We start from the raw sequence: 13744 nt of genomic DNA on the forward strand, positions 1-13744 counted from the left end.
AAATTTCCAGTCGTTGGGTTAAACCTGCTGGGTCGCAATGCTTGGTTGATTCTACCCAGCGCTTGGTTGTTTTTGCTTCCCGCCTTGATTCGTTTAAATTCGCTCCCAAACTGTCATTTTGAAAGGACAAAGCAAAAGACAAAGCCACTGGTTGCAGATGTTTTAAGATAAGTTCATATGTTTCATTAATAATCATTTTAATTAGCATAATTATAGTTTTTTTTTCTTCTTCGCGGCAACAATTCTTAAGCTTACATGACGTTAAGACGACAAAAGTTTTACCTCAGAATCCGATGCACTGTACTGACTCGTGTTAGTTTAGGTCGGCATGTGAGACGATAGATTAATACAGTTTGTGATTACGCAGAACCATGATCCCCTTACGAAGATTAACCATGGTTGTATGTAGGGATGTCACAAGTACCGGTACTTCGGTTAAAAATGTGACGATAGTATGTGTATAGCATCGACTCACAAGTAGACTATATTCGGTCCCGCCGCTGCGTTCAGTCGCGTCACGCAGGGCTCCAGACTGTAGCCGAATATATACGAGTGTCTGTGTATATTAAATACTATTTAAATTAGTGATCGACCGATATATCGGATTCCCGATATTTTTCCCGATATTTAAGCATTTTTTCATAATCGGGTATCGGTTTTGTAATATCGGATTTCCCGATAAAAGACGTTTTGAGAATTGCATACAAGCGCGCCATTAACGGACTGTCTGAGGGGAGATGAGTCAACAACGGTGTTTAAAGGTAAAATAACCTGCATCCCTTAATTAATAAACTTTGTTTGACATAACAGTTATGCACAATTGAGATATGCACAAATAAGATGTTATGAGATGATATTATATAGTTTAAACTTGGCACTGTAGAGACGAGTCAATGACAGATAGGGTTGGGCATCGAGAACCGGTTCTAACTTGGAACCGTTTAAAAAATAACGATTCCATTGGAATTGTTTAGAAAAATTATTTTCGGTTCCGATCTTCGGTTCCAAGCGCGCAAGTTTTGGTTTCCATGGCCACCTGATTTCCGGTGCTTGCGCGCCCGCTTGTTCTTTTAGTCATGGAAGCCCGGTAAGCGGCTCTGAAGTGTGGATTTATTTCACTTTTAAAAGCCTGGGTCGGCACAATGCAACTAGTGTTGTCAAAAATATCGATACTGAAATATCTGAAAAGATACGATAGCCTGCTCAGTGTGACATGTTTTGACTCCACCCCTCAAAGAATCGGAATCGAGAATCGAAAAGAACCGGAATCGAAAGTAAGAACCGGAATCGAAAGTAAGAATCGGAATCGGAATCAGAATCGTTCAAATCAAAACGATGCCCAACCCTAATGACAGAGTCGTCAGGTAATCCGTTATGTCACAATAAAGACGTAACTTCACATGAATGAAACAAAACAGCCATGAATGAGAGCATGTTGGAAGTAAAAGCACCGAATTTCTTTCTTTCTGTGTGTTTATGCTCAGTCGCATTCAGCCATTCACTCACCGAGTTGTTGCTCCAGCATATATGCTAACGTTACCGTAGGCTAAACAAGACCGACTCGTTTAAAACTCCTTAAATTATATTAACGTCTGCTATATGACATTTATATAATAAACATCTTATTAATTACAGCTCCGTGAAAATGAATTATTAGGCCTATCTCCGCGAGATGTGTAAGTTAAACGCAGAGATGAAAACAGCGCTGTCGTCAGCATTTCATAGACATACACAAACATTAATTTTGATACCGTACTAGATGAGATAAGAAAAAGAAACAAACCCGCGAATACATCATAGCCATTACAATTCCAGAGGATATTCAATCTTTAGTCTATTAAACACATAAACCTTTTAAAACTGTAGTTTAAAAAAATGAATGCTTATATTTAGTTATCAACTCTCATTTATGTTCTCCATTTCAAAATATTAGACTTTATAAATGTATTTTGCCTGTTGTTAATGGCTGCATTTATAAATAAAAAGTTGAAACAGCATTAATGTTAAAAGGACTGCGCTGTTTAAAAAAAAGCACATTTTTTCTGACTATTTATTGATGTAGATGTCTTTTGTTCTGTATGTAAGGGAGTGAAACCGCAAACATTACAGTGTTTAAAAAGCGCAGTTAAGTGCTGTAGCTGTAATTGTAAAAGACAGAAATAACACAATAAGTAAATATCGGTTCTATATATCGGGTTATCGGCACATAAACACCCAAATAATCGGTATCGGTATCGGTTATACAAAATCAATATCGGTCGATCACTAATTTAAATATTAACGTTACTCTTCCGTGTTTAGCGTCTCTGTGTGAATGATGGGCGGCGTGTCATATCATGAGTCAAGAGACTCAAAGGTCACGGCAACCCGTCAAAATAAAAGTTCGATTTAAACGTGAATAAATTGACAGAATATATTAGGTTTGTAGTTGTCATTGTGGCCAATTTTAACACATTTGTGTGTTGTACCATTTGTCAAGCAATAAAAATGATCGTTTTATCAGTCTAATCATGCATTCTTCATTTGTTCTTTCATGATCGTCTAGTTTTACAGTAGGCTAATGCACAGGAGACATTTTAAGAACAACCCAGCAAGAATAACCCAGAATAGCAAATCCATTAATGGTAAAATTAACTACATTTTGGGTTTTCTCAACAGCCCAGCCTGCTGGGTTAAAATGCCACTGGGTTAATTTAACCCAGCATGTGTTCTGTCCAATATTTACCCAGCGCTTGGTTGCCATTTGGGTTGTTTTTAACCCAGCCATTTTTAGAGTGCAGCTAATGAGGTTAAAATCAGGGGGAAAATGGCACCCTTTGTGATTTCATATTCGCACTCAGGATTTCAGTTTAATATTGATTAACGACGCAGCCCTAATACCCAAACCTCTATGAGTATGGTCAAATATAGCCTCAGTGTTTGGAGCAGGCCAATGCCAGCTGAGGTCCAGCTCGTCTCCTTTGACTTTGCAAACATGGACTGGTGTAAACACACAGGGTAAGAGCATTAGAGATGATTGCCCTGTAAGCCTTTATTCTCTGCTCTATCTATATTCACAAAGCTGCAACCGAGACTCGCAACCCTGACCTTAGTGCCAGACAGATAAAACGTATTAGGTTATTATTTTTCCGCCCCATAAAATAATAAGTAAAAGCCAGCAATTAGTGATGAGCCATAAATCTAAATATTCTGATGTGTGTTTTCAAACATGAATTGTTGCCGCCGTCTATATGCATCTGTGGACATCCTTCATTTGGATGAGCGGTATAATAATCCTTCCCGTTTGAAACCTTTCCTGCCATTGCTCCGCTGCGGGGCGGTTTGTGTTCTGCATGGTGGTTTTATGCATCACCTGCTTGATTTCAATTTACATGTGTGTCCTGGGTTAGGCTATATTCATGTGGCTGGGGTCGTTAAATCAGAGGGGTACAGTGTAACCTTCCCCGCCAGCATTATGAGCCATTAAGATGGCACAGGGCAAAGGTAAATAAAAGCCTTGTTTTCCACTCGAGTCATTCGCTTTGACCTGAGCTCTTCAAGCTCCTGATGACAAATGATATGCTTGTCTTATCAGCTGAACCAAATTCAGTATTGCCAATGTTTTTTTTTTTATGTAATAATGGAGTTTTTTTTTTTTTAAATAAAGGAGGTTTCCACAGTGAAGCCCAAATAACCTTCCAGTGATTAAATCTCATTGGGTCCTTTACAAAAAAATGATATGAATATGCAATTCTTGTAATATCTTTTTGAAAATGTTTTGGGGATGGTATTTTTTCACCTATTTACCACAAAATTACTCAACAAGCTTGCATATGTAATATTACATGTTTCTGAAATAATACTTTAATGATCTGAATTAAATACGAGTAGCTCGTGTGTTTGATCGGCCCACACGGGCCAGCCTTCGCTCCCCACGTGCATCAATGAGCCTTGGCCGCCCATGACCCTGTGGCCGGTTCTCCACTGGTCCTTCCTTGGAGCACTTTTGATAGATACTGACCACTGCAGACCGGGAACAGCCCACAAGAGCTGCAGTTTTGGAGATGCTCTGACCCAGTCGTCTAGCCGTCACAATCTGGCCAAACTCGCTCCAATCCTTACGCTTGCCCATTTCTCCTGCTTCACACACATCAACTCTGCGGACAAAATGTTCACTTGCTGCCTAATATATCCCACCCACTAACAGGAGCCGTGATGAAGAGATCATCAGTGTTATTCACTTCACCGGTCATAATGTTATGCCTGTTTGTCACTTCACAACGTTATGTCTGATCGGTGCATATATATATATATATATATAGTGTCTGTTTTTGCAATAATGCCACTAAAATGGAAACACTGAAAAACCTTAAGTGTCAGATTGTATTCTCAAATAATTTATTTCAATAAATCAAATGTAAAAATAAAAAAACACTTTAGAATAAGAAATTATTATAAAAATATGTAAATATAACTAACAGCAATAAGCAGAAATGAACAGGAGTTGTGTGTGTGTGTTTGTGTATGTGCGAGTGTCTATTTGTGCACATGCATGTGTGTTTCTGTGTATGTGTGTGAGCATTTCTGCATGTGTGTGTGTGTGTTTGTGTGTGTGCATGTGAAAGTGTGTGTGTGTGTGCGCATGTGAAAGTGTGTGTGTGCGTGCGCATGTGAAAGTGTTTGTGTGCGTGCGTACGTACGTACGTAGATGTGTGTGTGCATGTGAAAGTGTTTGTGTATGTTTGCATGTGAGTGTGTATTTGTGCATGTGAATGTGTGTGTGTGTCTGTGTGCATTTCTGCGTGTGTGTGTGTGTGTGTGTGTGTATGTGTGCATGTGAGAGTGTGTGTGCATGTGAAAGTGTTTGTGTGCGTGCGTACGTACGTACATGTGTGTGTGCATGTGAAAGTGTTTGTGTGTGTGAGTGTGTGATTGTGTGTACATGAGTGTGTGTATGTCTGCCTGTGAAAATGCGTGTGCGCGCACGTGTGTACACGTGAAAGTGTGTGTGTGCGCATGCATGTGTGTGCGCGTGAAAGTGTTTGTGTGTGTTTGCATGTGAATGTGTGTGTGCACGCAAGTGTGCATTTATGCATGTGTGTGTGTGTGTACGTGCGAATGTCTATTTGTGCACATGAATGTGTGTGTGTATGTGTGTGTGCATTTATGCATGTGTGTGTGTATGTGCGAATGTCTATTTGTGCACATGAATGTGTGTGTGTGTATGTGTGTGTGCATTTCTGTGTGTGTGTGTGTGTGTGTGTGTGTATGTGTGCATGTGAAAGTGTGTGTGTGCAAATGTGGAAGTGTTTGTGTGCGTACATACGTACATGTGTGTGTGTGCATGCGAAAGTGTGTGTGTGTGTGCGTGTGTAAGTGTGTGAGTGCGTGTACATGTGTGTGTATGTCTGCACGTGAAAGTGTGTGTGCGCACGCATGTGTGTACACGTGAAAGTGTTTGTGTGTGTTTGCATGTGAGTGTGCATTTGTGCACGTGAATGTGTGTGTGTGTGTGTGTGCACGCAAGTGTGCATTTATGCATGTGTGTGTGTGTGTGTGCGTGTGAGCATGTGAAAATGTGTGTGTGTGCATGTGTGTGTATAGATAAAGTCATAAAATCTCCTGCCACTGAGAGTAAGGGGTCAGTGTCAGTGAGGGAAACACAAAATGGAGTCGGAACGGATCCACATTAGGGTTAAGAGCGCCATGTTTCAGAACCTGTAGTTAGTTAGGTAGAGAACCTTTATTAGTAACAGCGCACGTCAAATTAAATAACACACACACACACACACACACACACACACACACACACACACACACACACACACACACACACACACACAAATCATAAATAAACCGATATAAGCTTAAATCCAAGGCAAACAAACAGAGAAATATTTCAAACGATGATAGAAATCAAACGTTTTCAGATCGCAGTGTGTTGTGTGGACATTTGTCAGGCTGGAAACGGCCGCGCATTATCACATCGCTGTCTCTCCGAACCATTTCTCAAAAAAAGATTTTTCTAAATGCAATAATATCTTCCGGACGGCGCTCCTTCAGTGCATAATGTCCTCCAGAAAAGGCCCAGATGTGTGCTGTAAAAGCTCTATCTCCCTGGCTGGCTGAACCGCTTTAATTCCCAGACACCTTATAGTGATGGCTTCAATTTCCAGGGCTTTTGATAAAATCGCGCGGTCTCTCTCTCTCTCGTGTATTGGGATTGAGTACCTGGCTACGGACGCCGTTTAATGAAGTGTCATAGTTTCAGCGCCTGATGTTTGACATAACCTCATTCAGTGCACTTGTGATAAATGTGAGCCTGGCAATCATAAAATATATCGCTATAATTGAGTTAATATGATTTAAAATACTAACCATTTGTACCTTGGGATTGTGCTGTCATTTGCCTTCCACAGGTAAAGCTGAAGACAATACAAGGTATGAATGTCATTACTGTACATCCCACCCTCACACACACTCATCTCGTACCTGTCCATTCATTAAACACAGATGATGAGAGGATTATTATAGAGATGAAGGTCCTGAAAGGGGGTTTGGAGAACTGTTCAGGGATCAGCTCTTAAAAGAAACATGTTTACATCGTAATATTCACTGTAAAAATTATATGTTCAATAAGTTATGACAACATATGTTTATACATCGTTTTAACTCATCAAAATAAGTATATATGAGTTAGTATATATATGTATATATACAAGATGTAACTCATCTTTTAAAGTCAGTTTAACATCATTTAAGTTGGAATAACTTAAACATACAAGTTGATTGTACTCCAAAAGTTCAAAATGTGCCTTTTTGTACAGTGTTGATGCCACTTTGGCTCCTTTGCCACAATGGATCAGTATTTAGGTTGTGAATCTTTTACACTCTAAAAAATTCTGGGTAAAAAACAACCCAATGTTGGGTCAAATATGGATTAACCCAGCAATTGGACTGTTTTAACCCAGCAATTGGGTTGTATTAACCCAGCGATTGGGTTGTTTAAACCCAGCGATTGGGTTGTTTAAACCCAGCGATTGGGTTGTTTTAACCCAGCAATTGGACTGTTTTAACCCAGCGATTGGGTTGTTTTAACCCAGCGATTGGACTGTTTTAACCCAGCGATTGGGTTGTTTTAACCCAGCGATTGGGTTGTTTTAACTCAGCGATTGGGTTGTTTTAACCCAGCAATTGGGTTGTTTTAACCCAGCGATTGTGTTGTTTTAACCCAGCAATTGGACTGTTTTAACCCAGCGATTGTGTTGTTTTAACCCAGCAATTGGACTGTTTTAACCCAGCGATTGGGTTGTTTTAACCCAGCGATTGGACTGTTTTAACCCAGCGATTGTTTTGTTTTAACTCAGCGATTGGACTGTTTTAACCCAGCAATTGGGTTGTTTTAACCCAGCGATTGGGTTGTTTTAACCCAGCAATTGGACTGTTTTAACCCAGCAATTGGACTGTTTTAACCCAGCGATTGGGTTGTTTTAACCCAGCGATTGGACTGTTTTAACCCAGCGATTGGGTTGTTTTAACTCAGCGATTGGGTTGTTTTAACCCAGCAATTGGGTTGTTTTAACCCAGCGATTGTGTTGTTTTAACCCAGCAATTGGACTGTTTTAACCCAGCAATTGGGTTGTTTTAACCCAGCGATTGGACTGTTTTAACCCAGCGATTGTTTTGTTTTAACTCAGCGATTGGGTTGTTTTAACCCAGCAATTGGACTGTTTTAACCCAGCAATTGGGTTGTTTTAACCCAGCGATTGGGTTGTTTTAACCCAGCGATTGGGTTGTTTTAACTCAGCGATTGGGTTGTTTTAACCCAGCGATTGGGTTGTTTTAACCCAGCGATTGGGTTGTTTTAACCCAGTGATTCGGTTGTCTTAAGCAAATATTTAACCCAACTGCAGTGTTAAAACAACCCAATCGCTGGGTTAGTCCATATTTGACCCAACATTGGGTTATAACAACCCAACATTTTTTAGAGTGTACTGTCACCAGTGTTTTGAGCACACACACATCCAAACTTTACATATTGTAATATTGATGCCATTTTCTGCGACTCAATGGATCAATATTCAGGCTGTAAATCTTTACCGTCACCAGCGTTTTGAGCACAGACGTGAAAATGCACTGTCCAAACTTGCATGGATGCAAATCATAAATACACTCTAAAAAATGCTGGGTTGTTTTAACCCAATGTTGGGTCAAATATGGACTAACCCAGCGATTGGGTTGTTTTAATCCTGTGGTTGGGTTAAATCTTTGCTTAAGACAACCCAATCGCTGGGTTAAAACAACCCAACTGCTGGGTTAGTCCATATTTGACCCAACATTGGGTTGTTTTTTACACAGAATTTTTTAGTGTGTGCTTTGGAAGTTTTGGTATTGGATTAAATTCCTGCCTAATGTATTGCAGTCACGGAAAAAAATAATAATAACAATAATAATAACAAGCGTGATTTCAAAAAACCATTAAAATAATTCAAAATGATCAGAATAACTAACAGCGTGGTGCCGGATTGTTATAAGCCTGAATCAAACCTTCGATCGCATTAAAAATGATACTGCACAGAACTTAAACTTATGTAATGTGTTCTTAAGAAGTATGTTTATGGCTTGTATTACTCTGTATTTTGTGCTCCCATACATTTTTGCTCATTTTATTTTTTTGTATGCTCATGCTTTTTTGTCTTCGCTCTTCTTTCCACGTTCTGCGCTTGTTTCTACAAAACTTCACTGCAAAAAATGCTTTTCTTACTTTTGTCTCGTTTCTAGTCTAAATATCTAAAAATTCTTGCGTTAAAGCTGCAGTCCGTAAGTTTTTGCGCTCTAGTGGTTAATAAACAGAACTGCATGCGTCTTGCGGAAGAACATTGCAGCCGGATCTACTTCTCTCTGTTTCTGTCTATGGCGGATCACGCAGGGACTGTGCTCCTCCGCAGCGGTACCGACCAGTCTGGCCTGAAATAGTCCCAATATAAACACTTATTATAAGTGTCCCATAATGATTCAGGGTACGACAAAAACACGGTTTGGAGAATGGATTCATGTTGTACATTCTCATTATATCATTTTTGTAAATCTTGAACACAAAAAAAGTTACGGACAGCAGCTTTAAGACAAATTTACCAGTCAAAATTATAAAATAACTCAAAATGAAGAGAGTTTTTGCTTATAATAAGATAAATAATCTGCCAATGGGGCGAGAAAAATAATCTTGTTTTCTGTTTGAATTAAGATTATTTTTCTCACCCCATTGGCAGATTATTTATCTTATTTAAAGCACAAACTCTCTTCATTTTGAGTTATTTTTCCCAAAACAAGACAATTACTTTTGCTTGTCTAGTAAATACTTCTTATTTTAAGACTTTTTAGATGTTTGGACTAGAAACAAGACAAAAGCATTTTTTGCAGTGTAGCATTATGCGCTTTTATTTTTTTGATTCACGCTTATAATAATTTTGTTTCACCACGTTGTTTGTTAATCTGATTATTTCGCAAATTTTTTTTTTGCATTTTGTGCTCTATAATTAGGACCCAAGCACCGATGGTGTGAGGACCCTATTGTGATTGGTCTATTATTATTATTCTCCGAAATAAATCACATTTTTAAGGGCCTAAACACGATCGAAAAAACTTTTCACACGCGTCAGAAGTGGTGAAAATGTGCGTCTGATATGAGTTTCACAATTAGGCCTGGCAAAATGGCTCAATAGCGCCACCTACAGAGATTACATTTAAGCAGCATTCGCATTACGTTTCACGTATGAGTATGAAATTCGTCAGACACATGTAACCGCTTATTGTCGTTCCAAAAACATGGTACATGAGCTGGAACGAAATTTGGTATGAGGTTCGGTTAAAACCCACAAAAAAATAAATAAATAAATAACTCAACAACAAAAAAAAGTCCCTGGAAGCAAAATCTGAAAACCAACAGGAATAGATTTAGTTTTTGCAGTTTTTGCCATTTCCAAACCTCATACTTTAACAACCTCCTCCTCCTGTTTTAATCGGATCATCCTCAAATTTGGCAGGTGTACTCTAAAGGCCTTGGTGATGTTAAACTGCGAAGATCTCGAGTTTTCGCTGATCTGTGGCGGCCTGACAAAATCTGATGTTTCGCCACGAAGCAGGAAGTTGTTGTAACTCAGGCATTAAATGTCCGATTGGCCTTAAACTTCACATATTTGATAAGAGTCCTGACCTGAACACATCTACATGCCCATATTCATCTATGGTCATAGCGCCACCTGCTGGCAACAGGAAGTGTGGCACGTTGAAGTGACTTTGCCATATTTATCCTATATTTACCGGCTTAAATGCATGTCTATTTGCTGTTTTCCTGAGGCCCCCGGGTGTTGGTGTCCCCGGCCAAAGGGCCCTTTCATCGCTGCTTGCAGCTTTAATTTTACATCTGTTTTTAAACTTTAAAATAATGTTTATTATTTTTTCATCCGTGACTTTTTTTATCCCATATGCGGGTCTCTTTTTAAAGACGACACTAGGCAGATTATTGCTGAACAGAATTCTCTATCAAAATGAGTTTTCCTATAAAATGAAAGCCATATGCCTAACCAAGATGTGTTCCGAATTTGAAGTTGATATCACAAAAATGCAAGTTTCCATGAGATCCTGTTTAGGCGCTATTCCAAAAATAGCCACCGGGTGACACACACACACATATTAATACATTTCTGTCACAATATCAGCTCTATCACAAGACATCGAAGACCATGTTTTGTGAAGATTTAAAAGAAAATACATTTTTTTATAAAATAAGTTTTGGTTTTCATGCGAATAATGGGAGATGGAAACGCATTTGCCAAATAAATTCAGATGTAGCGAACATTAAACGCACCTAATTCATATTTGTTTTGTGAATTTTGAAAGGATTCGCTCCACGTTTGGTGGAAACCCAGTAATTGACAGTTAAGAGTGTTCTTATAATTTCTCTTATTTAAATTCCAGAACCATTGATCAATTATGTGTGAGTGAAGTGGCGATCAGGCATAACATTATGACCGGTGAATAACACTGATGATCTCTTCATCACGGCTCCTGTTAGTGGGTGGGATATATTAGGCAGCAAGTGAACATTTTGTCCGCAGAGTTGATGTGTGTGAAGCAGGAGAAATGGGCAAGTGTAAGGATTTGAGCGAGTTTGGCCAAATTGTGACGGCTAGACGACTGGGTCAGAGCATCTCCAAAACTGCAGCTCTTGTGGGCTGTTCCCGGTCTGCAGTGGTCAGTATCTATCAAAAGTGCTCCAAGAGGAACAGTGGAGAACCGGCCACAGGGTCATGGGCGGCCAAGGCTCATTGATGCACGTGGGGAGCGAAGGCTGGTCAAACCGATCAAACACACGAGCTACTGGAGCTCAAACTGCTCAAATTGCTTTAATAAAAATGACCCGTGACTATATTAACAATATAGCACTGCCGCTAATCTAATTTCTTTAATAATTCATTATGCGTAGTATTTTCTATTACGCAGCTTTACCAGTATCTTCATGTTTTTATATAAGCCACTGAAAGTACATTCGCAGAGAGTCTGGCCATCAGAGAAAAACGCATGATTTCATCTGACAGCTCGAAAGATTCACTTTCCTGTCCTAAAACTCCCTTAACACGGGCTGATATCTGCTTGTTTACTGTGTATCTGGTGGATGGCCATTGTGTGAGCCGCCTTTTGTGCTGGAGCTGCTAAAGGATATCTCGCGGGTCACATCATTCGAGGGAGGTTGATGACTCGGTTAGATCTCCATCACTCTCCACTCGAGCGGAGAATATGTCCCCAGCAGAAGTACACTGTTCAGATGGTGATGGGATAGGGAACAGGTGACAGGCCGCTGACAGCCGTTTCCTGGGGAGAAGCCTCTATTAGCCCTCCTTTACCTCTTAACTTGCGTTTGCATTGCTACAGTCGGCGGTAAGTAATGGTACTGTCAGCCTAACCATGCCAATGCATGTCATCATGTAACATAACCAACGCTTCTGAGATCCCGTATAGCCGCACTCAATCTGGCCTTTATATGTTTGCATGCTGTGCTCACTACTTGGAGATTCACAATTCGACATGAAATGGCAATCACAAATCACTTTCGTTCTGAAATGTCACGTATTTTCGAGGTAAACAAGATATTCAACATGAAAAAAATGCCTTGACTGGATTATGAAGAGAATAGAGGCTGTGAATGTGCTAATGCTTAAAGGGTTAGTTCAGCCAAAAATGAAATGTCTGTCATTAACTCGTCTCCCTAATGTCGCTCCACACCCGTAAGACCTCCGTTCATCTTCACACACAGTTTAAGATATTTTATATTTAGTCCGAGAGCGTATGCAAGTGTATGCACACTATACTGTCCATGTCCAGAAAGGGAATAAAAACATCATCACAGTAGTCCATATGAGACATCAGTGGGTTAATTAGAGTCTCTTGAAGCATCCAAAATACATTTGGGTCCAAAAATAACAAAAACTATGAACTTTATTCAGCATTGTCTTCTCTTCCGCGTTTGTGTTCAATCCTCAAATAAAGATTCAAACTGTCATGAATCAGCGAATTGATTCATGATTCGGATCGCGCGTCAAACTGCTGAAATCACGTGACATTGGCGATCCGAATCATTGATCAATTCGCTGATTCATAACCGTTTGAATCTTTATTTGAGGATTGAAAACAAACGCGGACTAAATATAAAATATCTTAAACTGTGTCTGAAGACAAACGGAGGTCTTACAGGTGTGGAACGACATAAAAGAGAGTCATTAATGGCATTAATTGAATTTTTGGGTGAATTAACCTTTTAAAGCTTGGACACATTTATTGTTAAGATTATCAGTGTTAACGGCACTATATGTAGTATCTATGTTTGCAGAGATTCACCCGCATCATGTCGACAGATGTTTGATTATAAAGGATATTTTCACTATTTAGATCTGACTATAGTTGGAATTAATTACGTTTTTTTTTTTAAATCTCTTGAATGAATGATTCAATGACTCACTCATGAAGACTTTACTTGTTTCATTACTGAATGAATCAGTGTTTTATAGTCTTTATGAGTGAGTCATTGAATCATTCACTCAAGTGATTTGTTCACTTGTTTCATTACTGGATGAATCAGTGTTTTTATAGTCTTTATGAGTGAGTCATTGAATCATTCACTCAAGTGATTTGTTCACTTGTTTCATTACTGAATGAATCAGTGTTTTTATAGTCTTTATGAGTGAGTCATAGAATCATTCACTCAAGTGATTTGTTCACTTGTTTCATTACTGAATGAATCAGTGTTTTTATAGTCTTTATGAGTGAGTCATTGAATCATTCACTCAAGTGATTTGTTCACTTGTTTCATTACTGAATGAATCAGTGTTTTTATAGTCTTTATGAGTGAGTCATAGAATCATTCACTCAAGTGATTTGTTCACTTGTTTCATTACTGAATGAATCAGTGTTTTATAGTCTTTATGAGTGAGTCATAGAATCATTCACTCAAGTGATTTGTTCACTTGTTTCATTACTGAATGAATCAGTGTTTTTATAGTCTTTATGAGTGAGTCATTGAATCATTCACTCAAGTGATTTGTTCACTTGTTTCATTACTGAATGAATCAGTGTTTTTATAGTCTTTATGAGTGAGTCATAGAATCATTCACTCAAGTGATTTGTTCACTTGTGCAACACCTCCTTGTCTTTTAAAGATGTTACTCTAAGGGGGTTCAACAGAAATTTGAATGATACTGAAAGTAACACC

The sequence above is a fragment of the Pseudorasbora parva genome, chromosome 11 (assembly GCF_024679245.1).
Source record: "Pseudorasbora parva isolate DD20220531a chromosome 11, ASM2467924v1, whole genome shotgun sequence".
Lineage (NCBI taxonomy): Eukaryota > Metazoa > Chordata > Actinopteri > Cypriniformes > Gobionidae > Pseudorasbora > Pseudorasbora parva.